The 27,437-nt window shown below is 44.7% G+C and overlaps 1 pseudogene; it reads right to left on the reverse strand.

Annotated features, from left to right (window-relative positions):
- Positions 1-9,219: 9,219 nt before the first annotated feature.
- Positions 9,220-10,706, reverse strand: LOC125507686 (annotated as a pseudogene).
- Positions 10,707-27,437: the final 16,731 nt, after the last annotated feature.

The following is a 27,437-nucleotide window of genomic DNA, read 5'->3' on the forward strand; positions in this document are numbered from 1 at the left end:
GATGGTGACTAGAGAACTCTGTCAATCACTATCTTATCTGGAAGATTAACTCCCACTTGATTCAAGCGATTGTAGTACCCAGACAATCTGAGCACATGCTCACTAGTTGAGCAATTCTCCTCCATCTTTTAGCTATAGAACTTGTTGAAGACTTCATATCTCTCAACTTGGGTATTTGCTTGAAATATTAACTTCAACTCCTGGAACATCTCATATGGTCCATGACGTTCAAAAACGTCTTTGAAGTCCCGATTCTAAGTCGTAAAGCATGGTGCACTAAACTATCAAGTAGTCATCAAATTGAGCTTAGCCAAACGTTCATAATGTCTGCATCTGCTCCTGCAATATGTCTGTCACTTAGCGGTGCATCAAGGACATAATTCTTCTGTGCAACAATGTGGATAAACCTCAGATCACGGATCTAATCCGTATCATTGCTACTAATATCTTTCAACATAGTTTTTCTCTAGGAATATATCAAAAAATAAACATAGGGAAGCAACAACGCGAGCTATTGATCTACAACACAATTTGCAAAATACTATCAGGACTAAGTTCATGATAAATTAAAGTTCAATTAATCATATTACCTAAGAACTCCCACTTAGATAGACATCCCTCTAATCATCTAAGTGATCACGTGATCCAAATCAAATAAACCATGTCTGATCATCACGTGAGATGGAATAGTTTTCAATGGTGAACATCATTATGTTGATCATATCTAGTATATGATTCACGCTCGACCTTTCGGTCTTAGTGTTCCGAGGCCATATCTGTATATGCTAGGCTCGTCAAGTTTAACCTGAGTATTCTGCGTGTGCAACTGTTTTGCACCCATTGTATTTGAACGTAGAGCCTATCACACCCGATCATCACGTGGTGTCTCAGCACGAAGAACTTTCGCAACGGTGCATACTCAGGGAGAACACTTATACCTTGAAATTTAGTGAGAGATCATCTTATAATGCTACCGTCAATCAAAACAAAATAAGGTGCATAAAGGATAAACATCACATGGAATCAATATAAGTGATATGATATGGCCATCATCATCTTGTGCTTGTGATGTCCATCTCCGAAGCACCGTCATGGTCACCATCATCACCGGCGCGACACCTTGATCTCCATCATAGAATCGTTGTCGTTTCGCCACCTATTGCTTCTACGACTATCTCTACCGCTTAGTGATAAAGTAAAGCAATTACAGGGCGTTTGCATTGCATACAATAAAGCGACAACCATATGGCTCCTGCCAGTTGCCGATAACTCGGTTACAAAACATGATCATCTCATACAATAAAATATAGCATCACGTCTTGACCATATCACATCACAACATGCCCTGCAAAAACAAGTTAGACGTCCTCTACTTTGTTGTTGCAAGTTTTACGTGGCTGCTACGGGCTCAGCAAGAACCGTTCTTACCTACACATCAAAACCACAACGATAGTTCGTCAAGTTAGTGTTGTTTAAACTTTCTCAAGGACCGGGCGTAGCCAAACTCGGTTCAACTAAAGTTGGAGAAACTAACACCCGCCAGCCACCTATGTGCAAAGCACGTCAGTAGAACCACTCTCATGTAAGCGTACGTGTAATGTCGGTCCGGGCCGCTTCATCCAACAATACCGCCGAACCAAAGTATGACATGCTGGTAAGCAGTATAAGTTGTATCGCCCACAACTCACTTGTGTTCTACTCGTGCATATAACATCTACGCATAAAACCAGGCTCGGATGCCACTGTTGGGGAACGTAGTAATTTCAGAAAAATTTCCTACGCACACGCAAGATCATGGTGATGCATAGCAACGAGGGGGGAGAGTGTTGTCCACATACCCTCGTAGACCGAAAGCGGAAGCTTTAGCACAACGCGGTTGATGTAGTTGTACGTCTTCATGATCCGACCATCAAGTACCGAACGTATGTCACCTCCGAGTTCAGCACATGTTCAGCTCGATGATGTCCCACGAACTCCGATCCAGCAGAGCTTTGCGGGAGAGTTCCGTCATTACGACGGCGTGATGACGATGTTGATGATGCTACCGATGCAGGGCTTCACCTAAGCACTGCTACGATATTACCGAGGTGGAATATGGTGGAGGGAGGCACCGCACACGGCTAAGCACTACTAGGGAAAACCCTAGTAGTAGCGCGGGTTTTGAGGCTATCAGCAGCGCGGGCACCCGCGCTACCAATAAGGCACTACATCTAACTGTTAGTAGTAGCGTTGTCTGTACCCGCGCTACTACCATTGACTATATCAGCAGCGCATTTTCGAAACGCGCTACTATTAGTTAGCTGTAGCGATTTCCTGAGCCCGCGCTATTGTTATATCTTTCACAATTTCCCCATTCCAGCTTCAATAAACTGCAATTTCCAGATACTAGGTACTACTAGATATCAATTTCATAAAGCATTATAGGTACTAGGTAGTACTCCCTCGGTTCCAAATTACTCGTTGTGGTTTTAGTTCAAATTTGAACTAAAACCACGACGAGTAATTTGGAACCGAGGGAGTACTAGATAACAATTTCATATATACTCAACATGCATCCTCAAGCAGTACAAGGTGACATCGACGATGATCATCATATTTAGTTCTAGATGATATCGACGACGATCATCATATGTAGTTCTACATGATATCGACGACGATCACCACATGTAGTTCTAGATGATATAGCCATACACACATATGTAGTTCTAGATGATATCGACGACGATCATCATCCTCAAGCCTGGGGCGGTGGGTGTTCCTGATAGTAATTAGGATGGCCTGTCCAACACGAAGATTCTTGCCAACGAGGAATCTCTTCCACCCAACCGAGTTTCAGTGTGTGCGACCGTCTGTGTCCATGCGGTAAGTACAGGTGGTGACGGAGCCCCTTGCGGTAAGGCGTAGTCCAGCTGAGCCTTCTTCATCAGGCTCGATACCACAACTCACAGATAGGTTCTTTGGCAATTTCTGAATAAGAAAAACATATCAATTAATAAATAGCCTCACATATACTCTTGCAAATATATCTATTAAGTCTAGATTTCTACACTATAAAAAGACACAGTACTATGCATTTGTACTAATTAATCATGAATTCTACTAATAAGTATATATGGATTATCTACACTATTAATAGTTCCTTGGATTCTACACTAATAAGCATGTGATCAGACTCTACACTAAAGCATATCAACGACTAGATTCCACACAACATATCATTGGACTCTACACTAAGCATATCATCTGATAATTTGCATTTGTAAGTATAACATACCATATCATGTCGATCGACCATGGTACTTGTCAGGCGGGTCACGAATGGCACCCCGACAAAGTCAGCACGTGGTGGAATTATGTCCCATAGGTTGCACACCTCTTCCTCGCTCAGCCTCATTCTTTGATCTACGATGGCTTCATGAAGTGGGTTCTCATCATCTTCATCGAGTGGGTCCTCATTATCTTCATCATCTTCTTCATCTTCGTCATCTTCATCATCTTCCACCAGGTTGAGATAAATGACAGCCAGCTTGGGTCTTTCTGCTCTGAAGGAGAAGCTGATCAACTCACCACCAGTAAGACGCATGCGGGCGAGGAAACGGGCCCATCCATCTCCTCCAATCTGCGACATATTGCGTCCTTTCTTGACCTCCATAGTGTACGCCCCCCAGGAGCCTCAAATGTCACAGTGTCTCCTGTCAGCTTGTTGAATGTCAACCTCACATTGCATGGGACGGTCTGTGTAAGAAAAGAAAAATGACACAATGCAGTAATGCCAACACTAAAAATAAAATAGTTGTTACATTTCATCTAATTTCTTACCGCCGCATGACGAAAACTCGGCTGGAAGTAGATGCCAAACAGCTTGCCAGTTGCAAGGCTGCTGGCGCACCTTGACTTGCACAGTCGACATAGTGGTGGTGGTGGTGGCGCCATTTTTCTAAAGCAATATGAGCAAAGGATTAATGATTCACTTCACAGGAAAGAAAAACAGTAGCATGTGATATTTTCCTAAAGCAATATGAGCAAAGGATTAATGATTCACTTCACAGGAAAGAAAAACAGTAGCATGTGATATTTTCCTAAAGCAATATGAGCAAAGGATTAATGATTCACTTCACAGGAAAGAAAAACAGTAGCATGTGATATTTTCCTAAAGCAATATGAGCAAAGGATTAATGATTCACTTCACAGGAAAGAAAAACAGTAGCATGTGATATTTTCCTAAAGCAATATGAGCAAAGGATTAATGATTCACTTCACAGGAAAGAAAAACAGTAGCATGTGATATTTTCCTAAAGCAATATGAGCAAAGGATTAATGATTCACTTCACAGGAAAGAAAAACAGTAGCATAGTGGTGGTGGCGCCATTTTATGGACAATTATAATCAACTAAATCAACTAGCCTACTAAATCAACTAAACCAAAATGTTCTAAATCAACTAAATCAACTAGCCTACTAAATCAACTGAATAATATCAACTAAATTAGAATGTTGCATATGAACTAGCCTACTAAATCCACTAGCATACTAAATCAAAATGTTCTAAATCAACTAAATCAACTAGCCTACTAAATCAACTAAATCAACTAGCCTACTAAATCAACTAAATCAACTAGCCTACTAAATCAACTAAATCAACTAGCCTACTAAATCAACTGAATCATATCAACTAAATCAGAATGTTGCATATGAACTAGCCTACTAAATCAAAATGTAGCAGGGAGGAGGGAGAAGGAGGGGCGACTCAAGGAGGGAGAAGAGAGTAGGACGGAGGAGGAAGGCGGAGCGAGGAGGGGCTGGCCGGCGGCGAGTGGAGGGAGAATGGAGGAGGAAGGCAGAGCGAGGAGGGGTCGGCCAGCGGCGAGTAGAGGGAGGACGAAGGAGGAGGAGGCCGGTACCGAGTCCAGTGAGGAGGATGAGGTGACGGCGGCGCAGATCGGAGGAGGGGCGATGGGGGAGGACTGGCGGCGCGGGGGTTGAGGGGGAGATCGAGTGTGTGTGTGAGTGTGATCTGGATCGGATAGGTGAGGGGGCCGGGGGGAGATGGAATGGCTTAGCAGTAGCGCGCTATGGCAACCTGCGCTACTGCTAAACGACCTATCAGTAGCGCCTTTCGCCGATAACACGCTACTGCAATGTTAGAAATAGACATAAAAATACATTGATCATCAATTGTCTTTTTGTGTACAATCTGATTTGTTAATAGGAATCCTCGACGGTTGGTTTAAGAACAGGCGAGGATTCCTATTGCGGCCACAGATCCTACACATAGAGTTCAATGAAGACCAAGTGCTTGTGAAAGATGTAGAAGTAACATATTTAAGGTGGTACAAACTCTCTTCACGGAGCGAGGTGGGACTAAATTTTTGTAGTAACCTTAGTAGTGTCTAGAGGTGCCCCCCTGCCCCCGTATATAAAGGAGGGAGGGAGAGGCCGGCCCTAGAGCAGGGCACGCCAAGTGTGGGGAGTCCTACTAGGACTCCCAAGTCCTAGTAGGATTCCCCTTTCCTTTCCGGAGTAGGAGAGAAGGAAAGATGGGGAGAGGGAGAAGGAAAAGGGGGCTGCACCCCTTGTCCAATTCGGACCAGAGGGGGGGCACGCCTCCTTCCTTTTGGCCTCTCTCCTCTATTCCCGTATGGCCCAATAAGGCCCATATACTCCCCGGCGAATTCCCGTAACTCTTCGGTACTCCGAAAAATACCTGAATCACTCGGAACCTTTTCAAAGTCCGAATATAGTCGTCCAATATATCGATCTTTACATCGCGACCATTTCGAGACTCCTCGTAATGTCCCCGATCTCATCCAGGACTCCGAACTACCTTCGGTACATTGAAACACATAAACTCATAATACCGATCGTCACCGAACTTTAAGCGTGCGGACCCTATGGGTTCGAGAACTAGACATGACCGAGACACGTCTCCGGTCAATAACCAATAGCGGAACCTGGATGCTCATATTGGCTCCTACATATTCTACGAAGATCTTTTATCGGTCAGACCGCATAACAACATACGTTGTTCCCTTTGTCATCGGTATGTTACTTGTCCGAGATTCGATCGTTGGTATGCTATACCTAGTTCAATCTCGTTACCGGCAAGTCTCTTTACTCGTTCTGTAATACATCATCCCGCAACTAACTCATTAGTTGCAATGCTTGCAAGGCTTAAGTGATGTGCATTACCGAGAGGGCCCAGAGATACCTCTCTGACAATCGGAGTGACAAATCCTAATCTCGAAATACGCCAACCCAACATGTACCTTTGGAGACACCTGTAGAGCTCCTTTATAATCACCCAGTTACGTTGTGACGTTTGGTAGCACACAAAGTGTTCCTCTGGCAAACGGGAGTTGCATAATCTCATAGTCATAGGAACATGTATAAGTCATGAAGAAAGCAATAGCAACATACTAAACGATCAGGTGCTAAGCTAATGGAATGGGTCATGTCAATCAGATCATTCAACTAATGATCGGGTGCTAAACTCATAATACCGATCATCACCGAACTTTAAGCGTGCGGACCCTATGGGTTCGAGAACTAGACATGACCGAGACACGTCTCCGGTCAATAACCAATAGCGGAACCTGGATGCTCATATTGGCTCCCACATATTCTAGGAAGATCTTTATCGGTCAAACCGCATAACAACATACGTTGTTCCTTTTGTCATCGGTATGTTACTTGCCCGAGATTCGATCGTCGGTATCTCAATACCTAGTTCAATCTCGTTACCGACAAGTCTCTTTACTCGTTATGTAATGTATCATCCCGCAACTAACTCATTAGTCACATTGCTTGCAAGGCTTATAGTGATGTGCATTACCAAGAGGGCCCAGAGATACCTCTCCGACAATCGGAGTGAGAAATCCTAATCTCGAAATACGCCAACTCAACAAGTACCTTCGGAGACACCTGTAGAGCACCTTTATAATCACCGAGTTACGTTGTGAAATTTGGTAGCACACAAAGTGTTCCTCCGGTAAACGGGAGTTGCATAATCTCATAGTCATAGGAACATGTATAAGTCATGAAGAAAGCAATAGCAACATACTAAACGATCAAGTGCTAAGCTAATGGAATGGGTCAAGTCAATCACATCATTCTCTAATGATGTGATCCCGTTAATAAAATGACAACTCATGTCTATGGCTAGGAAACTTAACCATCTTTGATTCAACGAGCTAGTTAAGTAGAGGCATACTAGTGACACTTTGTTTGTCTATGTATTCACACATGTACTAAGTTTCCGGTTAATACAATTCGAGCATGAATAATAAACATTTATCATGATATGAGGAAATAAATAATAACTTTATTATTGCCTCTTGGGCATATTTCCTTCAGGGGTTCAGAGATTCGCATAGTTTTAATCTCGCCTCGCTGGCCAAGCAGGTATGGAGACTTATGGAAAATCCCGACTCACTATGCGCACATGTTGGGGGCAATTTGGAGGATCGAGGATGGCTCATAAGTTAATATTTGGTCTGATCCATGGATTGCCATGAGTGCAGACGGATGCATAGTTACGCCGAGAGGAGCAAACCTGCTTTCAAAAGTATGAGACCTTATTGATCCGCCAACAAGAGTATGGGATCAAGATCTTAATTATCAATGACATGTTTTGGTAGGTAGAAGCGGAGAGAATCTTATCTATTTCGCTTGCGCCGCAAGGAGTGATGGAGGATTTTTTGGCATGGAGGTTCACAAGGAATAACATGTTCACGGTCAGATCGGCGTATTATGCAGAGTGGGATCATCAATTCGGGCGCTAGTTTGAGAGAATTGTAGGAGAACCGTTACAACAATATCCAGTATTGACGAAGTGGTAGAATAATTCACTTCCGGCTAAAATAAAAATACATGCATGGAAAGTGTTGCATGGTTTTATACCATGCTTCGGAATCTTAGCAAACCGACATATTGCTATATCCAGGAACTGTCCAATGTGCGCAGCAGGATGTGAGGATATCAAGCATGTGCCGTTTACTTGTGCAAGAGCAATAGAGATCTGGAGGTGTCTAAATTTGATTGGTTTTGTGGAGGAGGCATGCGAAGTGGACCGAGCCGGTTCATTGTTGCTGGACTATATTTTGTGTGCGCCGATGAGAGAACGTTTGCTTCCAGATGTGAGTGCATATGTCTTAATCCTCGTGGGCATTTGTTATATGTGTGGTGGGAAAGAAGGCAACAAGTCCATGGAGAAGATGTGCAAAAGTGTGCTCATTCGGCCTTGTCGATCTCAACTCTAACAGCGAACTATGTCAAGGCGAGGAAGAATGATGCGGGTGTGAAGAACGAAGGATGGACTAAGCCAAAGGAGGGGCATGTTAAGCTTAATGTTGACGCAACATTTTATGTACAAACTCTTAAAGGAGCGGTCGGGGATGTGCTGCAGGATGACAAAGGAGGATTCATAGCAGCATCCAATGAAAAACTTGAGCATGTTTCGGACGCAACTTCAGCAAAGGCATATGCAATGCGACATGGGATTCTTCTGGCTCAACAGATGGGAGTAAGCAACCTGGTGGTGGAAGCAGATTACTTGGAGGTGATCAACATGATGAATGTGGGCGGCTTCATTGTGACAGGAGCAGCGACAATTTATGCAGACTGCAATGTCTTATCGGTAGGTTATACTTCAGTGTCTTTCGCCCATTGTCCTAGGAGGCAAACTGTGTCTCTCATGAGCTAGCTAGGCTGGCGGTCTCAACATCATCCTCGTTGTGGGTTGAGGAACCACCGGCCTCAATTGTAAGGTCGATGGTGGATGATGTAATGTACAATGGTAGTACTTGTCTCCTTGAATGGCTACTCTGGGTAGACGAACCTCTACCTTGCTTATCGCATGACTTTCATTTCCCTCTATGAATGCCCAAAATCAGGTCGGTTTTGAAAAACATTCCCTCTGGTTATAGGCCGAAACCATGCTCAAGTGCTTCTATAAGTTATTTTTTACTTGAAAGGTGTTTTTTTATAGGATTCAAGAGTCTATGCAAATTCGATGTTTTTCTTTTCTATTTCTACGTTTCGACAATCATACTTGAATTCAATGAAACAGTCTTTTTTTGGTAACCAAACTTTTTTGCTCATGAGTCAATTATTAATTGAAACTCGAAGGGAATGAGATTGAATCTTCCCTGCAAAAATAAATAAAAATAAAAACCTCTTACATGTCACGCGGTCTACTCGTAATTCCGCTGAGGAGGACAACTTAATTAGCGATGGCCTGCACATCAGCTTCAACGTCAACGACAACAGCCATAGATTTTGCTTGAGCTTGAGCAGCCAAGGCGAGCCATCCCCGCAGGCCCTTCCGCACGATCTTGCAGTCGTCATAGGCACGGTCGCGGAAGGTCTCCACGTCGGCCATCATGCTCGCGATGCTGGACATGAGCAGCTCCTTCTTCCACTCCTCCAGCGGCGCCAAGTCCGAGTACTTATCCCCGAACTCGTACATCTTCTGAAATTCGATGCCGGCGATGTTGTGGGTGTGCTTCCTTGCCACGCCAACAGCCTCCCTGGCGCGTAGGTGCTCCTCCACGGACCGCAGCATCTCCTCTTCCGCCGACAGCGCGCGGCGGCTGGACAACACCTGCGCGATCCACCGCGCCGCCACCTCGAAGAACCACGGGATCAGGACCTTCCTCGCCATGCCCACGAAGGACAGAGATGGTGCGAGGGACGGTGCCAGGGACAGCGGGAACACGTGCTCGAACAGCAGGCCGACGACGTAGCCGTCACTGTCGATGGTGACCGCGACGGCAGTGTCCAGGAGCGGGAACGAGTAGGTGTACCCCGTGCAGTAGATGACCGTGTCGGCCACGACGGAGGAGCCGTCCACGAACTCCACGCGCCCGTCGGCGTGAAGACGGCAGATGCGGGAGTGCAGGCGCAGCACGTCGCCGTGGTTGGCCAGCATCCTCGACATGGCCGGCGTGGCGGCCGTGGCCTCGGAGCTGGCCGTGAGGTGCACCTCCCTGGCGACGCGTCAGAGGTCCAGCACGATGTCCTTGCCACTTTCACCGCACCCGACCACCACCGCCGCCTCACCGAGGAATGGCTCCGGCGTCCGGAACAAGTGGCTATGCAGCTGCCGGCGCGTCCACTCCGCCATGCCTTCGATGTCGCTCGGGAGCATCGGCTGCGAGTAGTGGCCGGTGGCCACCACCACAGCGTCGAACACCTCCTCCTCCCGCGCAAAATCATCATCCTCAGTGGTGCCGAGGCGCTGCACGGACCTCCACTGACGGATCATAATCGTCGATGTCGGCGTGGGGGCGACGCGCAGGACCATGGTGTTGAGCCTGACGACGTCCATGAGCCCGAACGCGTCGCAGAAGTCCCGGAGGTAGCAGTGCATCTCGCCGTGGACCGGCAAGCTGCGCGGGTCACGGCCCTCCAGTCCCCGGGGAAGAACTGGAAGTCGGAGAAGCCCATGGCCTCGCGCGGGCTGATGAGGCGGAGGCAGGCATAGATGCTGCTGGGCACGCGCACCGGCATCCTAGCGCCGAGCGGGTCCTCGACGTCGGTCCGGGGGCCATACAGCCACTGTCCGCCGATGTCGCCGCTCTGCTCCATGACCGTGACGGCGTGGCCCTCCTGCCGCAGCTCGCGCGCCACCGCCAGGCCGGCCACGCCGCCCCCCACCACGCACACGCTCTTGGACTGCAACGCTGACTCGCCGCCCCCAGCATCCATGCCGATCGGTTGGTCGACGGTGACCACGCTTTGCTTTCCTTGGTGGGTCGATAATAATATCGATTGCTAACATACCACGATCAATGACTGTCATCCATGTACTTGATACTCTTATGAAATGCTACATTTCAGTATTCCTAATCTGACATAGCTGTCGATCAACTAACACAGAGAAAGATGACGAAGACGTGGATGATAGTATGGAGAGCACGGACAGCAAGAGCCGCTACGTCCTCAGGAGGCTGCGGAATGGGGAAATCCCGTACCGCAGCGGCTCCGACAGGCTCTACGGCAACATAGCCTGCCCCTTCTGCTGCGCGAGAATCAAGAGCGACTACGACAACCTGATCATGCATGGCACCGATATCGGCCGTGGTAATGGGAGGAACCACAAGCCCCACGTCCGGGCTGAACATGCCACTTTTGGTGCCTTCCTTAGGAAGTACGCGAAGGGGCATCTGCCATTCTACCTCCCGAGGCCTCCTCGTCCGGCCAAGATACCGAGGATCTGATGCGCTACTTGGTTGTTACTACTGGCCCACCCTAGTTAAGATTGTTTTTATGTTATGGTTGTCGTGTGATACTTCTGCCCCACCGTACTGCTTGAACTTATGCGCCAGTTTATCTTTTGGGTTGTGAGTGTTTAACATGCTATGTTTAAGTGTTTGGTAGTACATTGCTCATTTCTGGTAATGGCCAACTTCCAATGCTACGTTCTTAGGTACATGCTAACAATATTAAATATGGTTTTCTGAAGCAGCAGTGCCAATTTGTACATGATAGGCGCCTAATTAAGCGTCTACCCTGTACTAATAAGCGTTGTTGCTTCATTAAACTATTGTTTATCTTGTAAGCACCTACCCTGTACTAATAAGTGCATTGCGGTCAACCTTGCCTAATACCTCCACTATGGTGATATATGGTACATATATGTTATTACTCTAACTGAAGATGCTAATGCTATATTTTGCACTGAATTTGGTATGTTTAGAAATAATGACATTCAAGTTATTTCTATGGACTGCTAAACCATTATAAATGATCTTGTATTAATAGCTGCCAAAAGTAGAGCACACAAATGTTCACCAGGAGTACATACTGCCATTTGAAGCAAAACAAATGAGCATGCATTAGTAATTGCCAGAAATGTAGCAAGCACATGATTGCCAAAAGTACCTATTGCCATTTTTTTACATGCACTTAGGTTGTATAATATATTGCCAAAAGTATATCATGCAAATGATTGGCATAATGACCTATTGGCAGTTCAACCAAAAAAACTGAGCATGTATCCCTAATTGCCAAAATTATATAATGTTCGTGATTGCCAAAAGTATGTACTGCGACAGGAGAGATTGCTATATTGAGGTATGTTATCATACCCTACTTTTTACGGTCTTAGCTGGTGTTAGCAAGCCATCTTTCACCGCTCGCCGATGCACGTTTGATAAAGTTCAATCACCAAATCGTAAATGACAAATGTATTATAAGTAGTGCTAACTACAGTGCTACTGAGTACGTACCTAAACTACCATTTGGTTAACTTGAATGGGCTCGATATAGCTTGTGACGGCTTGCGTGATCGTCTTGATATCGAAGAAGGCACTTGTTTAGCAATGGTCTTGCTATCAAATTTCACTCTGAGCTCTTCCATAGTTTTTGTTTTTTTAGCTTGCAGTTCATCAACAAACTTCCTCGGGCGTCCACGTGCTCTCCGCTTTTTTGGGGAGATCGGGGTGTCGGGATCCTTTGGGGAGCTCGACATGTCTGATATCTTGCACTAAACAATACCGATAATTTCTTGGATATCATCTTGTGAATTGATAGGTTCCGATGCAACGTAGGCTTCATACGTCTCCGCATGTATAGCAGACATCAGTGCATTCGGTAGCGTCATGACACATGTGAATACAATAAAATATCTGTGCTTTTTCGCTAACCGTTATGGGGTACTTGTATGTTTCCATGCGAAGACTGTTGCAATCTGAACCCAGCAAGCTTGAAACTATTTTCCAGCTAAATATATATATCTGTGACTACATTTGATAAGCGACACATATGTCAGAACAGCGTTCAGTCTAAGATATTCTACAAGAAAATATAGTGTTTGGCTCACCTACTCCACTTTGTCGGTAAATACTTCACCGTTCCATGTCAACATGTACTTCAGTGTAAAAAACGCACATGAATGCCTGTAGTGTTTAGTTTAGGTTTTAGTAAACTTGGACGTGTCGGCAAGGAATAATTTAGGAGGTCGTACGTACCTGTCATTCTGTTGCGGTATGTTGTCATACAGTACTACTTCCCAGTCAGTAAATTTGATGGGCTTATCTGGTGTTACCAAGCCATCCTTCACCGCTCTGTCCATGCAGGCCTGAATCGCCTCCACCTAGCATAATACGAGTATTACGAAGGGTTACGGTGATTTGGGAGTTCATGTGCCATGCGACAGTAAAGAGGCAGCAAGATAAAGCTTACAAGAGCAGTTTCCTTCGACTCGTCAAACTGATTTTTCAAGGAGTTTAGGATTTGAATCTCTTCTTTGTCAAAATTGAAAACCATTGCCATCCAGTGGTTATCATTCACATTCAACGAGATGTGGACCTGCCGTAAAGTCAAAGAGGACTCATTCCACGGAATAATGTATATAAGGTAACAATTATGGTTCGGGAGACCCCTGAAATATTTCATCTACACTATCTATTACGATATATGAAAGTGAGGAAAACGGGTACCTTCCGGTGTCCTACAAATTTATTTGCAATACGCTGAACCAACGAGCTTCCACGGCCCTTTGGAATAACCCCTTTTGTTTGTAAAATCTTTCTGGTTTCATTAGGGGATATGACTGAGGTAGTATCAGTCTCAACTCCGCTGATGTGAGCATACGCCATAATAACCTACCAAATTTGTAATCATATAATGATGTGCCAACATTTCAAATAGTTGATGTACAATGGAGTACAAGGGGCTTACATCACCACAGATGTATTTTTTATCGTAAATTGGCTTCAGTTGTTCCGCTCTTAGGGGAATGTCTCCGATTTGAACGACTTCAACAGGGCCGTGTGTTCCCCGGATGAAAATGGCTGCCTCTTTGTCCTCAGCGGTGAGCACGTAATCATTATCAAACAGAGGCTTCAATGGTGTGATTCGAGGATCGTCCTTGTTTGGCAGGACGTGTCTGGCACTTGGTGTTGGAGTCGAAGTACGTGGCGTGGATGCGTCGAACTTAGGAGTCGCCATGATGGGATCACTGCACACATTGACTTGTTCCTACAACAACAAAAATGGTCAATTATAATTAGTTTGGTAATACTACTTATGTGGTGGGCCATAATTATTACCTCGACGCCTGCTTTCTGTGACTCGGATTGTCGGCTGACTTTAGTTTGGTTTTTTAATTCCTATAACAATTATAACAATAATGAATATGGAGGAACATATTCATAACAATAAAAAATGCACAACATGACATACCTTCAGTTCCCTCCTTAAGTCCTTAATTTCATCCTCGAGCAGCGAGAGCCTAGGATTACTGCCAGATTTACTCTTAATGTCGATTAACTCTTCGCTCAGGGTGAGGAATTTCGCGTCAAATCTATGCTGAAATTCCATTAACTGTCTACCTATCTTCTTTTCTTGCTCAGCACAACGTGCATTCAGGGCTGCAACTATCATTCCCACATGTGCAAACAAAATAACACCCCGTTCAGAACAAAGCAAAATGAATGAGTTTTGATGTGACCTTTTACTGATCTTGGAAAATGAAAATTGTCTTTGTTGGGCTTACTTGGTGGATACTCATATTTTGACCTTGTGATTGTGCTCGAGATGAATCACCTTCATCCTCACGTACAATTTTTTTGCTTCCTGGATCCTTTCTATTGTTGGCCTCTGGTTGTCGAGCACAAATTTCCATCACAACCTTTGAATCAGGTACAATGAATCAGTAGTAGCAAATAAATAACCGGATATATACATGGGTCAAATCTAGAAACACGCCAGTCCTTTATGAAGACCTCCTGAGGTGTAAGCTTCTGCTCTTATTACACACGTGCATTCGTCCCATCGTGCGACCAATGGTGGGGGTATAGGAGTATACATCAATTTGCCGGAACGCAGGTGCTCCCAGTACCAAATCTTCACAATAAATTACTTCGTCAATATAGAGAGATATAGAAAAGAAAAAGAATTGTACAATGTTAACTAGTGATGTTGCACTAACCTGAAGCAGAGGTAGATTTCCCTGTAGAGATACTTGATCAAGAGAGCTAAATTTGTGTATGTACCTGAACAAGTGTTTCATTCTGAAACATCCCCAGTTCAATTTTCGAAGGCTTTGAATATACGCAATAATTTTAAGGTATTTCACATCGACATAACATTGTGCTATTGGTGCTAAAACTGTGCCAATAGCGAATTGAACGAACCGCGCCAGGAAATCATTGTCCGGAGTTTTGGAACTTAAGATCGCTGTCTCAAGGTCAGCCAGATCAATGCTCCCATTGTTTTGAAATGTGTTAAACAAATTTGGATCCGGCGTGCTTTGCAGCTTTTCATCAATATCCTCCCCTTCTATCGCAAGGCCAAATATATGGTGCACGTCTTTTGCGGTGATAGGAATGGGTGTTTTACCTATGGTAATGGACGATGTCTCACTATTGAAGCTCTTTGTTAGTCTTACCAACATAATGTGCCAGAGTTTAAATTCACGAATCATGTTTAGACACCCAAGACCGGTATCGCTTATGATTTTCTCTATGTGTTCTGGTGACAACAATTTCATGACTTTGGCGAGCCTTGACGGTGAGCACACTAACTTCATATGGCCGTGCTTCCTCAAGATTTCCTGCAAAAGTGGCAATAGATTTTATCGATTATGAAAGAAGTGTCTGCAAGTACAGTTTTCAAACGAAATGTCAACTACGTACCTCATCGGTCATTTCGGAGACGTATTTTTCTCCATTAGCAGCACTTTTAACAGTAGTTTCCATTTTACTGCACCTATGGAACAGAAGCAAAACCGGTTCAATTTATTTGACCTTCATGTTGAGAAATGTGTAACAAAAATAGAATCTTATACGCAGGCACGGATGAGTTTATTAAATAATATGAACTACATGTAACTTTAAGAACACTACAGATTTTGGTCATGCATAACATTGGGATAGTTCAACTAGGGTTTTGGGATTGCATAAACATACGATGTGTTATTTCATGAAAGAGATACCCTTGTTGTAGTATTACCTCTTCGGACGTTAGTGTAGTGTGCCAAGATTGATCATGTTGATAGTTATTAATGAGAGCTATGATCAGGTAATCTTGATGGCTAGAATAACTTGTGGGAAACCTATTAGGGCTTTACTAGTAGACGTGCGTGTCCGAGAAAGATTACAAAAATAGCTATGATCACATAACCTTCTGTCATCAACGGTAGCGGCCCAATGCTTCACACGGATAGTGCGCCCCACACTTGATGTGGATGTGTGGCGCTCGACGACAGCAACAGGAGCAGCGGCGTGTTGACATGCGTAGGAGGCGGCGCCAACACCACTGCCGTCCGACCCCTCAGGCAACGTTCCTGGTGGGCGGTGGGCGGCGGGCGGCGGCTACAATCTGATCTTGCAGCAGTCGTGGGAGGTGGTACGGGACCTGGATGCCGCGGGTGGTTAGGAGGGAGGAGCTGTAATCATGGGATTTCGGGAGATTAGGGTGGCGTGAGTTATGGGAGGTTGAAACATTAGCATGTAATTGGCCAAAACAAATGTAATGTTCCAAAGAAAAAACAAATGTACCGTCGAGAAAGGAATGCATTTTTTAAGTGGTATAAAATATGTTGTTTGTTCTGGAAATGCCCAAAAATTGTCCGTACGTGACAAAACTTGCAACTTTGCTGAAAATGGTTGAAATTTGTATGTACCCCAATAATTACCATGGCTTGCAACCATGCAAAGTTGGGTTGATTTGAGGTAGGTCAACAAACCAACATGTGATTTCAGAGGGTGCCAGTCAAGGCCGCAAGGGCGTGTTTGGGGGCACCCCCATGTTTAGTAGATCATCTACAATACAAAATGATGTCTACTATTTCCCATGGAATCCCATGACCAAAACAAGCTGCCATGTGAAATGCTTCTCAGTTTAGACTAAGATTTACACATGAAAAAACTTGCAAACTTAGATGAAAATGGTTCAAACTTGGCATATGTATCCCTAACATGGCCATGGATTGTAACCATACAAACTTGGCGGTTATTTAATATAGGTCAATAAACCAACACGTGCTTTCCGAGGTTACAAGGATAGCCCGGAAGGGCCCGTCTCGGGCCATCTCCTTCAATACACCATGTACATAGGATTCCAAGTTATTTTGATGCCATCCAATGAACCAAATCAAGCATGCATGCACAGTGCGTTCAAGGTTACACATGATTTTCATGATTTTTTTCATTTCCTCCCAGACGGTCTACCCCCTAGACTACCATCAAAAGTGGTAGCACATGATGCCTTCAAGCTTCTTTGCCTAAGGGTGGACCTAATTGACACCATACCAAGTGCGAACATTGGTTCAAATTGGATTCCATCCATGGAGTCGATGCGGTACACGCGCTGCCTCCGTCGAGAACCTTCGTGACGCTCCCGGTCAGAAGCGCGACTACACTATTGAATGTACAAACCAAGCAGATCATGCTTCATGTGGAATGAACCCAACTTATGACATGCAATGGAAAATGTTACATTACAGGCTTACAGGACAACATTAGAATGAGTTTCAGCAAAATTTGCAAGTTTTGGCAATTGCGCCACTTTTCGGGCATTTATGACCGAAAATGGAAGAAAATGGAAAATCTAGTAGAAACTTACAACCATTGTGCATGAATGCTTCATTTGGTCATGGGAGGCCATGTAATATATTTGAAAAAATATGAAGATGGTGTGATCATGGAGGTTCCCCAACACAAGCCCTTCCGGCCGAGCCTGGCGCGCTTTGAGAGTAGATGCTATAGTACTATCCTGACCTGTATGAAATCGACCCAACTTTTTGAACCATGACACGTGTGGCCAGTTTTCTAGTATTTTCGGCCGAAAAAATTACCGTACATGCAAAATTTTGTGTAAACTAAATAGCATTTTTGCATGCTTGGGGGAATTTCACAAATTTCATGTTGTACTTGCTTCACAAAGTGGACAATGCAGTTCGAAGGTTCTAGACGGGAGCAGTTGATGTGCCCGAGGTTCCATACGACATGGAATCCAGTGTAGGCCAATGATCCAACTAGGCTTGGTGTGTCAACTAGGTCCACCATAAGACAAACAAAGTGTAATGCATCATGTGCCCCCTGCTTTTGATGTGTGGCTAGGGGGGTAGACCATGCATGCGATGTTTCTTTTTCGCTTCGAAATTGCAAAAGGATTATAAATGTTGGCCAAATTTAAAACCATTGTGAATGCATTATTGATTATCTCATGGGAGATCATGAAATAAAGTTGGCATCATTTGTGGATATTGTAAACACAGAGGTGCTCCAATACGCGCCCTTCATTTGGGCTAACATGGCATCCTCTGAGAAGACACATGCTGGTTTGTTGACCTTTCTTAAATCAACACAAAAAATTTGGGGTAACAACTCATGGTCATGTTAGTCCTCCATGCCAAGTTTGAAGTATTCTTAGTAAAGTTTGCAACTAATGTCAATATGTGGAGAAGTTGTCGAAACTGAGAACCATATTTGCATGTTTGCTTGATTTGCTCATGGGAGGGCATGAAAAAAAGTTGGAATCATTTGTATGTGGTGTTAACATGGAGGTGCTCCCGGACTCGCCCTTCCGGGCTAGCTTGGCACCCTCCAAAAATGCTCGACGATTTGTTCACTTATCTTAAGTCAACCGAACTTTTTTGTGGTGACAATTCATGGCCATTGTACGCCTCCATGCCTAGTTTGAACCATTTTCGGCAATGATTGCAAGTGTTGTCACGTGCGGCCACATTCGGGCATTTTCGTCCGAAAATGAAAAACTTCGCTAAACTAAAAACCATTTTGCATGCTTGCTTGCATTGGTCATGGCATGTATAGTTGTGAAACTTATTTTGAAAATGGACAAGGACAATTTTGGAATTATATATCATTCATACTTGTTTCGAACCAAAAACCTAGTTCACCCTTATGAAATGTATTTTTTAGCACAACATAATGTTTTTTTAATCTTGATGATACATGTTAAAAGATCCCATAACTCACGCACGCCACCTCTCCCTAAATCCCTTGATTGCACCGCCTTCCTCCTAACCACCCGTGGCATCGGGGCCTCCTACCACCTCCAGAACCACTCCAATATAAGATCGGAGATGCCGGGCGTACGCACTTTTTGAAATCTCTGGACGCCGCTGCCGCCATCGTCAGCTTAGGGGTCGGAAGTGACTACTCTTTTCGCCCCTCCTCCTCACGTCCCTCTCTCGAGCGAAAATGGTTAAGGAGATCTGAATTCAACTGCTAGCACTAATCTTTAAGACTGTGCGTACTAGTAATGAGATTGATCTCCATTCGCAGTGTGGCATTTGTTTGGACACCAAGGGTTTGTGCCCCGTGAGCATCGTATGAGGGAGTTTTGTACTGTCTCCCTGAGCGGGATTTGCAAACAAGATAGTAAGATCCAGTCTGACATGACCCATAGCAAATATCATGAGAAATTTAGTACTCCGTCCGATCCAAAATTAATGTGTTAGATCCATGTAGATACGCATGTATCTCGTCTTGTTTTCTGCATAGATACATCCGTATGTACAAAAATTTGTCCACAATTTTTTGGACAGAGGCAGTAATATTGAATGAATATTGTACTCGGACCCTTTGTACTCAGTCAGTTGTTCATAATGTTTACTGCAAAAAGAGTTATATTGCATCTTGATTTCTTAGATGATAAAATGGTTTTGTGTACGTGCATGTTAATTTAAATCTTCTATGGGGTTATATGATAATACTGCTAAGAAGTAGTGAACTATACTATGCTAGTCATCTATGATTGGACAAATTCTTTAGATTAACAGGCAGTTCATATATATTAGCAATCGTACATATGCTACTCAGGTAATCCCCTGCTACGACAGATGCAGTTTCACACAGAAATTTGGAGTGCCCTTGGGAAAATATGGGAACTTTGAAGCAAGTTTCAGTACCAATGAGGGGTTTGAATTCTCGTGTGAGATTACCAATGACAATGAGTTGACATACATTTCAGGGGAGTCTTGGAAAGAATTTGTTAGAGTTTACACGCTACATGTGGGTCAGGAGATTACGTTCAGTACTGACAATTCAGAAGCACCAAGTAGCGTTGTGACAACTGGGAATTTGCCTATCATACATCCGAGTAAGATAATTTTTTGCTCCTGCAAGTTTATTACTCTAAATTTATCATATACCATATATAATAAATTAAATTGTCTGTGCTATAATATTGTAGCATGCTACCAATTGTCCAATGAGAAAAGAGATATTATTGACAATGTCGCTGTAACTGAGGGGACAAGCTTAAACTAGAGAATGATGGAGTATGTCATACGCCAAGTGATGGACCTTGACAAGTTAGTGGAGCGTCATGATGCTGGAAACTATGATCAAGGAAGAGCATATGCATTCCTCCATACGTTGACATGGTTAGATTGCAACAAGAACTTCTCGGTAACCATCTTTCGGTACTTCATTCATTTTGTGTCATTTCAGTATGTTTTTAGCTTTGTTCCAAATTAAATGTTCTTCCTTTACTACATAACATTAAGTTTCCACGTGTTGATGCAACAAATATTGTTTTCAAACAGAAACTACCTAATCGTGTTGTCCCCGAAGAAATGGAGGAATATGGTGCCATAACCATTGTTTATCATCCACATAGTACTGTGTCAAGTACATACACCATTTCTAATATTGATGGTTGTGTCTGCATCAACAAATGGAACGAGTTTATGAAGAAGGAAAAACTCTTGCTGTTAGGACAGAAGGTGCTGATGTTGCTGTACCTGGGAGATCATGGGATTTATCTATTTGTTTCCCATGTTCCTGATGTGCCTCTAGAGTAGTTTTGGCAAAATGTAGTGTGCGAAAATAAATTAAGGGATTTTTTAAGTCATTGTTGTAATGACATACTTTATTTTTATTTCATGGTACTCTTGTGTTCATGCACAAGATAGTGGGCAAGAATTTAAATGGTCGTTTACATTTTTCCATTCGATTGCCTTCATTGCAACTCGGTTTATTCATTATTTTTTAGCAATTTTGACATGCTCCGTCTTACCCCTTATTTTCTCATAATAGTCAAGAAGGTAAGAAATAATCAAAACAACTATTTCATGCAATCATCGTATAAGATTTATTTCTTACTCTTACCTGCCATGTTAAAAGAGGGTTGGGGGTAGAACACCTCTTCTTATTAAGATGTTATTACATGTAACCATGATAATCGCCTTGATACGATCACAAATATATTATTTCTTCACAATCAACATCACACACAACACACACACAACACAATTACACTAGCCGTCAACAGCTTCAGCATGAAAACAATTTGTCTCCCTAGTCCTAACATCGTATAAGCTTGGTGCTTCGTAATGGTTGCCAGATTGCTCTCACTGTAATTTTTCCTGCCTCCAATGTTGCCACTCTTGGTACATGCATTCTTTTCCCACTGTTTTTTTGCGCGTTGTAGTTGTTCCCTTCTATCCTGTGCCGCAGCCATTGCATCAAGGGCATAAGCACCAACAAGGACTCTTGTACCAACAAGATGATCTACGTACTCTAGTTCCCAGCGCCAGAAATCACATGGATCATATGAATCAAGTGGCCACAAATCAAACCAGCACTAACGAAACAGTAGAAAAAATTACTCATGCAGTAAATGTCAACCCAAAGTGTAAAGGGATTGTACATCGTGGTGCTTGCACTTGTAGAACACCCAACCATCATGCTCTTCGGTACTGGAGAGATAGAATCTAAATGTTTCGCCACAGTTAGGGCAAGGGATCAGGGGCACATCAACTGATCCGCCACTCAGCGCGCACCTAATCAAGCTCGACGACGACATGGTTGATTTGGTGTCAGGCGACTGCGGCAATGAAAGAGGGTGGTCGTAATCCTTTGGGTAAAAGAAGAACTAGGGACTCCTCCGTTGGGCTAACAAACCCTAACAACAGCACCAGAGCATCGTGCTCCCTCTAAATAGGCTAACTAACAAATCTTCCAACTGACTAACCCACCCTAAAATCACGGACGGACCATCCATGCGCATTACTTGTAAATATATCGTCAGATATCATGGGAGATATGTACCCTTCCATCGTACCGCATATCCCTCCCATCTTTTCTTTCTGCATATCGCTCCTTCCTTAACCACCCAGAAAGTTTTGGTGTCTAGAGGTAGCCATTGCCGGGATAATCACCATCGCTCTGCGGAAGCTCACGCCGACACCGGAGTAAAAAGAAAAAGGTATCATCCTCCACGTCTCCTCCCATCTCTTGAAACGTTCATACTTTTTTTTGTTGATTGGGCCAAAAAGGAGGTTGTGATGAGATTAGAGATGCCATATTTGTGTGTAAGATCTTTGGTATTTGTTCCTGGCAGATTAGTTTTTCGTCGAAGGTAGTATTTTTGTGCAAGATTGTGTGTGCTTGTCTTTACTTGGAGTAAAGGCCGTTATGAGATTAGATGTGATTGCAAGTTCATAGTAGTTCATAATACGAACTGGTTACGGAAACATTATGTTGGTGGAGCTAATTTTCTAGCCCTTTCTGCTATATTGGATTACTATGAATGATTTGCATAAGGTTGGAGCGAAGAATTTTATGCAAGAGCTTTGCGATTGGTAGTTAGGGGATCCTGATCATACGATCTAGTTATGGATTTTTTTTTGTCGTTGGATTTTCTTTACAAAACCTTTAGGCTATGTTGCATTAGTAGGAATGATTTGAATGATGTTTGATTTAGCCACTTAGATGTGGCATACAAAGACTTGTTCTCAATACTACAGTAAAGGAGGTGCTGTTGAAGGAGGTGCTGGATTATTTAGGACTGATATATATTAGTTAAGCCTGTGCTGACTAGCTAATTGATGCATTCATTGTTTTGGTATATGTACACATATTAATTAACTCTCGTCTTTCTTCTTTTTTCTAGCCCTCCGGATCGAGCACAACTTCGGTAAGGAGACGAGGCCCGAAGAAAAAGTTGAGCTCGGATGAAAGGTTTGAGATCACAGCAATCGCGCGCAACGGCGAACCGATTGAACCCATCCAGACAAAGAACGCATTTGCTGCTCAGTGCGGGGTTCTTGTTAGGGACAAGATCCCGATCAGCATCCACCAATGGTATAAGCCTAAGAACGAAGACCCTGAGGTGTCTTATGTCAATGATATGCAGAAAGATGATCTTTGGACTGAGCTGAAGGCAAATTTCATCCTACCGCGAGAGGAGGATCTGGAGAAGCCAGTTACAGAGAAATTAATCAAGTCTTTTGCTCTTAAGAAGATGGCAGGACTATTCAGGAGGTGGAGGAAAGAGCTGAAAAAGTTTGTCGACAAAGAAGAGACACCAGAATTCATCAGCAAATATGAGAAGATCAGAGATCACTGGCCCGCATTTGTGGCCCACGCGACATCGGAAAAGAGTAAGAAGATGTCGGCGACAAACAAGCAAATGCTGCGAAGAAGCAGTTTCACCATCGCACGGGGTCAGGTGGCTACCTCAAAGCCCGGCCTAAGTGGGCTAAGGCTGAGAATGATCTGCTTGATAAAGGGATCGAACCAGAGACAATGAACTGGCCAGACCGTTGCCGGACTTGGTTCTTCGGGGCTGGCGGAACCTTGGACCCTGTATCAGGGAAGTGCCATTGGACGGACGAGCAACTGCAAATACCAGTCAAGAGGCTTCGGCACTATATCAATGCAACGCAGCAAGGGACGTTCGTTCCAGACATGGAGAAAGACGAGCTCACAATGGCCCTCGGGAATCCTGAGCACCCTGGACGAACACGAGGCACTCCAGGCTCCATTCCGTGGAAGGTTGGTTTTCCGGACGCAGGGGGTTACAAAACCCAGGAGAGGAGGAAGAAACTGGAGCATAGGCAACTACAGGCGCTGCACGAAAGGGTAATGGGGCTAGAGGAACGAGAAGCAGATCGCAACAAACGACCTGCCGAAGCTTCCCCCGAAGCTACCCCGCCATCTCAGCAGAGAAGCAGCGTAGCTTCCACCGAGCTGCTTCAGCCGGAGCATGTCTTGACGGCTCCTGCAAGCTATCCCGTGGATGCTACCACGGAGTCTCAAAATTGCCACATTATGACGCAATGGATGAATTTTAAGGTCAAGGCGGCTGCTGGCTCTGTTTATCCTACTGAACCAGGTGCAACTTTTCACTGCCGGCCGATTCCAGAAGGATATGCTAGGGTGATGGTGGATGAAATAACGGAGGGATTTGAGGACCTCCAGCTTGACCACCCTACCGGTGAAGGGGAGACTAGGTTGGGTTCTGCTCTGAAGACTCCATGCCTATGGCGGAAGGAGCTCATCAACCTTCCGAATTGGACGCCTCCGCCTCCTCCTCCTCCTCCTCCGGCGAGTCAGGGCACTCCGCCTCCTCCTCTGGCGAGTCAGGGCACTCCGCCTCCTCCACCGCCTCCTCCTCCGGCGAGTGACGATCAGGGCACTCGGCCTCCTTCTCCGGCGCGTGGCGGCACTCCGCATCCTTCTCCGCCTGCGCCGGCGCGCCCGAGCAGCCAGCAGCCTCCTCCTTCTCCGCCTCGCCAGCAAGGGCGGAAGAGACCCGCCACCGCCCAGGCTCCTCCGGCGCGTCGTAGTCCTTCTCCTCCGCCTCGTAAGCAAGCACGAAAGAAGACAGACGCCGCAGCCGCTCCGTCTGCTCTGGCGTCTAGCAGTATAGCCAGAGGCGGGAGGCAATACAGATACGGTCCTTCTCTCAAGCCTCTAGAGAAGTTACCATACGAGAGAACCGAGGAGGAAAACACAAAGATCATGCGGGCCGAAGTGGAAGACTTCTTTGAAGGGTTGAAAGCAAAGAGATATCCACCTCCGGAGGAGAAGGTTGATCCGGTGAAAGCAAAGTGCACTATCAATGCCCTGAGGAAACCACCAAAGTCTCCACCGAGAACCAACTACGAGCGCATTACTGAACAGACATATCTCGAAGCGGAGCGGTCGGAAAGTACTGTCAGACATCAAAGGTCAAAAGAACAAGAAGCTGCGAAAAAAATTGCCCAGCTCGGCGAACAAGCAAATCAATCGTGCCCCCCGCTCAATGTGTCTAGCGGCGACATCGTCGCTAATGCTCCCGGGACGGTGGCCGGTTATGGCAGTCTTGCAGATTACCTGCCTGACGATCAACTTCCTGATTTCATGAAGGTGGACGAACACAGATACGAGTACGGGAAGCCTCTCGTCAAAGATGAAAAATCTCTAACAACGATGATGATTGGTACATGAAAACCTGCAGAGAGTCTAGGGGACGAATAGTTTGTATCTGAGAATTAAAGAGGAGCACGACCTCGTTGGAACTGATCTGTTGCCTGTTCCATTTGAGGAGTTCTTCGCGTTCTTCAATCAAAAGACCCTCGATAGATTAACGGTCTTTTGCTACTGTCTGTAAGTACTATTTCTGTCATTAAGTCTCTATATATAGCTCGGCTCTTTCATTGCATGTATTTATAATTAATTATCCTCAATATATTATGCAGATTGAAGATCGTCGAGTGCAGAAAACAAGAAATGTATGATATTGGGTTCATTAACACAAATATCATAAATGAAATTCAGGTTAAAAAGCACGCCAAAGAGGCCGAGGCCAACTTGCTAGAATCGTTGATCAAAAATCAAAACAAAGATACCATACTCTTTCCTTACAACTTCGAGTGAGTGTTACTGTCGTGTGCATATTCGGTTTCCCTTATTACTCGAGCGAGGTTATAGTAATGTAATTGATGAGTTATGCATGCGTGCGCAGCTTCCACTATGTTCTTCTAGATATTAAGCTTGAACGGGGACTATTAACCGTCTTAGACTCGAGACGAAAAGCTCCCGAAACCTATGCGGACATGACTAAAATGCTCAACAAGTAAGTTCAATCGATCATTATCGCACCATATCGGCAACTTTTTGTTCATTTCCTGATATCTCAAGTAATAATAATTATTTTCTTTGTCTTGCAGGGTTTGGAAACAGTTCACCACAGAAGCTCCGGGACTGCCGAAGGAGCTGCGATATACATCCCTGAAAGTAAGTACTACTGGCTAGCTAGTTACGCGCATCTCCCGTTGATTCTATAGCTATACTTTCATCAATGCCATTTATAATGCTTCATTATCAGTTTGATTGACCTCTATTTCTCGTAAAGTGCTTGTGGCAGGAACAAGGGAATGATTTCTGTGGATACTACGTGTGCGAGTTCATCTACAACGCGACTTTGAAAAATAAGCGGGGCTACTCTAAAAGACAATATGAAGTGCGTAAGCAATAATATTCACAATTTCATTTTATTACACCATCATTTCTGTTGAATTTCATTCATATATATGTATTAACCCCCTTCTTCAAATTATACGTGGCAGATGCGGAATGAACTCCTACCACAAGATCGCATGAAAGCAATTCAAGAGGAATTGGCGGGATTCTTTCTTGACCACGTCATCAATAAAGCCGGAGAATACCATGTGGAAGTTGATTTCAATTACTAGGGGATTGTAAGAGATCTTACATATTGTATATGTATGTAGCCAGTAGCGTCGGATAGATAATACGAAAACTTGTTATTCGACCAATCCCTCGGAGAAGGAGAGGTCGATCGATCACTTCTCTCGGTATGCATGACGAACTTCTGTACTTAATGGTTTCCTTCATTTTCTTACTAGCTAGCGTGTCGAGGGCCTCTCTATGTATAGTACGTAGCGTCTACCAAGCACGGAGATAAGAGAGGACACTTCTCCCTATTAATTAGCTAGCTAACACAATATATGAAACACCTAAATTAACCCCCCCAAAACCCCCCAAACCCCCCCCCCCCTTCAAAAAAACCAAAAACCCCAGCCCTTCAAATGCTGACGCGTGGATGCCTTTTGGTCCCGGTTGGTGCCACCAACCGGGACCAAAGGCCCTCCTGCCTGGGCTCGGCGCACCGGCCACGTGGAGGCCCATCTGTCCCGGTTCGTGTAAGAACCGGGACTAAAGGGCCAGGGCATTAGTAATGACCCTTTAGTCCCGGTTCAACAACCGGGACAAAAGGCCCGTATGAACCGGGACAAATGGCCCCATTTCTACTAGTGAGAGTTACAAAGGGCCTCATGTGGGCTGAAAGAAGTCATGGCCCACACATGGGCCGGAAGTTAAAACGGGCTGGAATCATATTGGACGGCCCAGATGACGCTACTGGGCCTAATTCGGAGAGGTCATAACGGGCCCTGGGTTAGCGGGCTGTAAATGGGCTATATGTGAACATGCCATTAACAGGCTTTCCGTGGGCCGGCCCGCCACCTTTTGACCAAGTCAAAAGGGCCGGCCTTTTCACAGGAATGGGCCTCTGTTGGGCCGTGCCACATGTCGCCGTATCATAGGCGCCTTCGGTCCAATGAATGGATGACATCTGTCCCAATGGTGAGCCGACACGTGTTTGCTCCAGCCAATGATGATTTTACACGTGGAAAATCCCCATTGGTCGGGGCTGTTAACAGGTTATCGG

Source organism: Triticum urartu, chromosome 5 (assembly GCF_003073215.2).
Source record: "Triticum urartu cultivar G1812 chromosome 5, Tu2.1, whole genome shotgun sequence".
Lineage (NCBI taxonomy): Eukaryota > Viridiplantae > Streptophyta > Magnoliopsida > Poales > Poaceae > Triticum > Triticum urartu.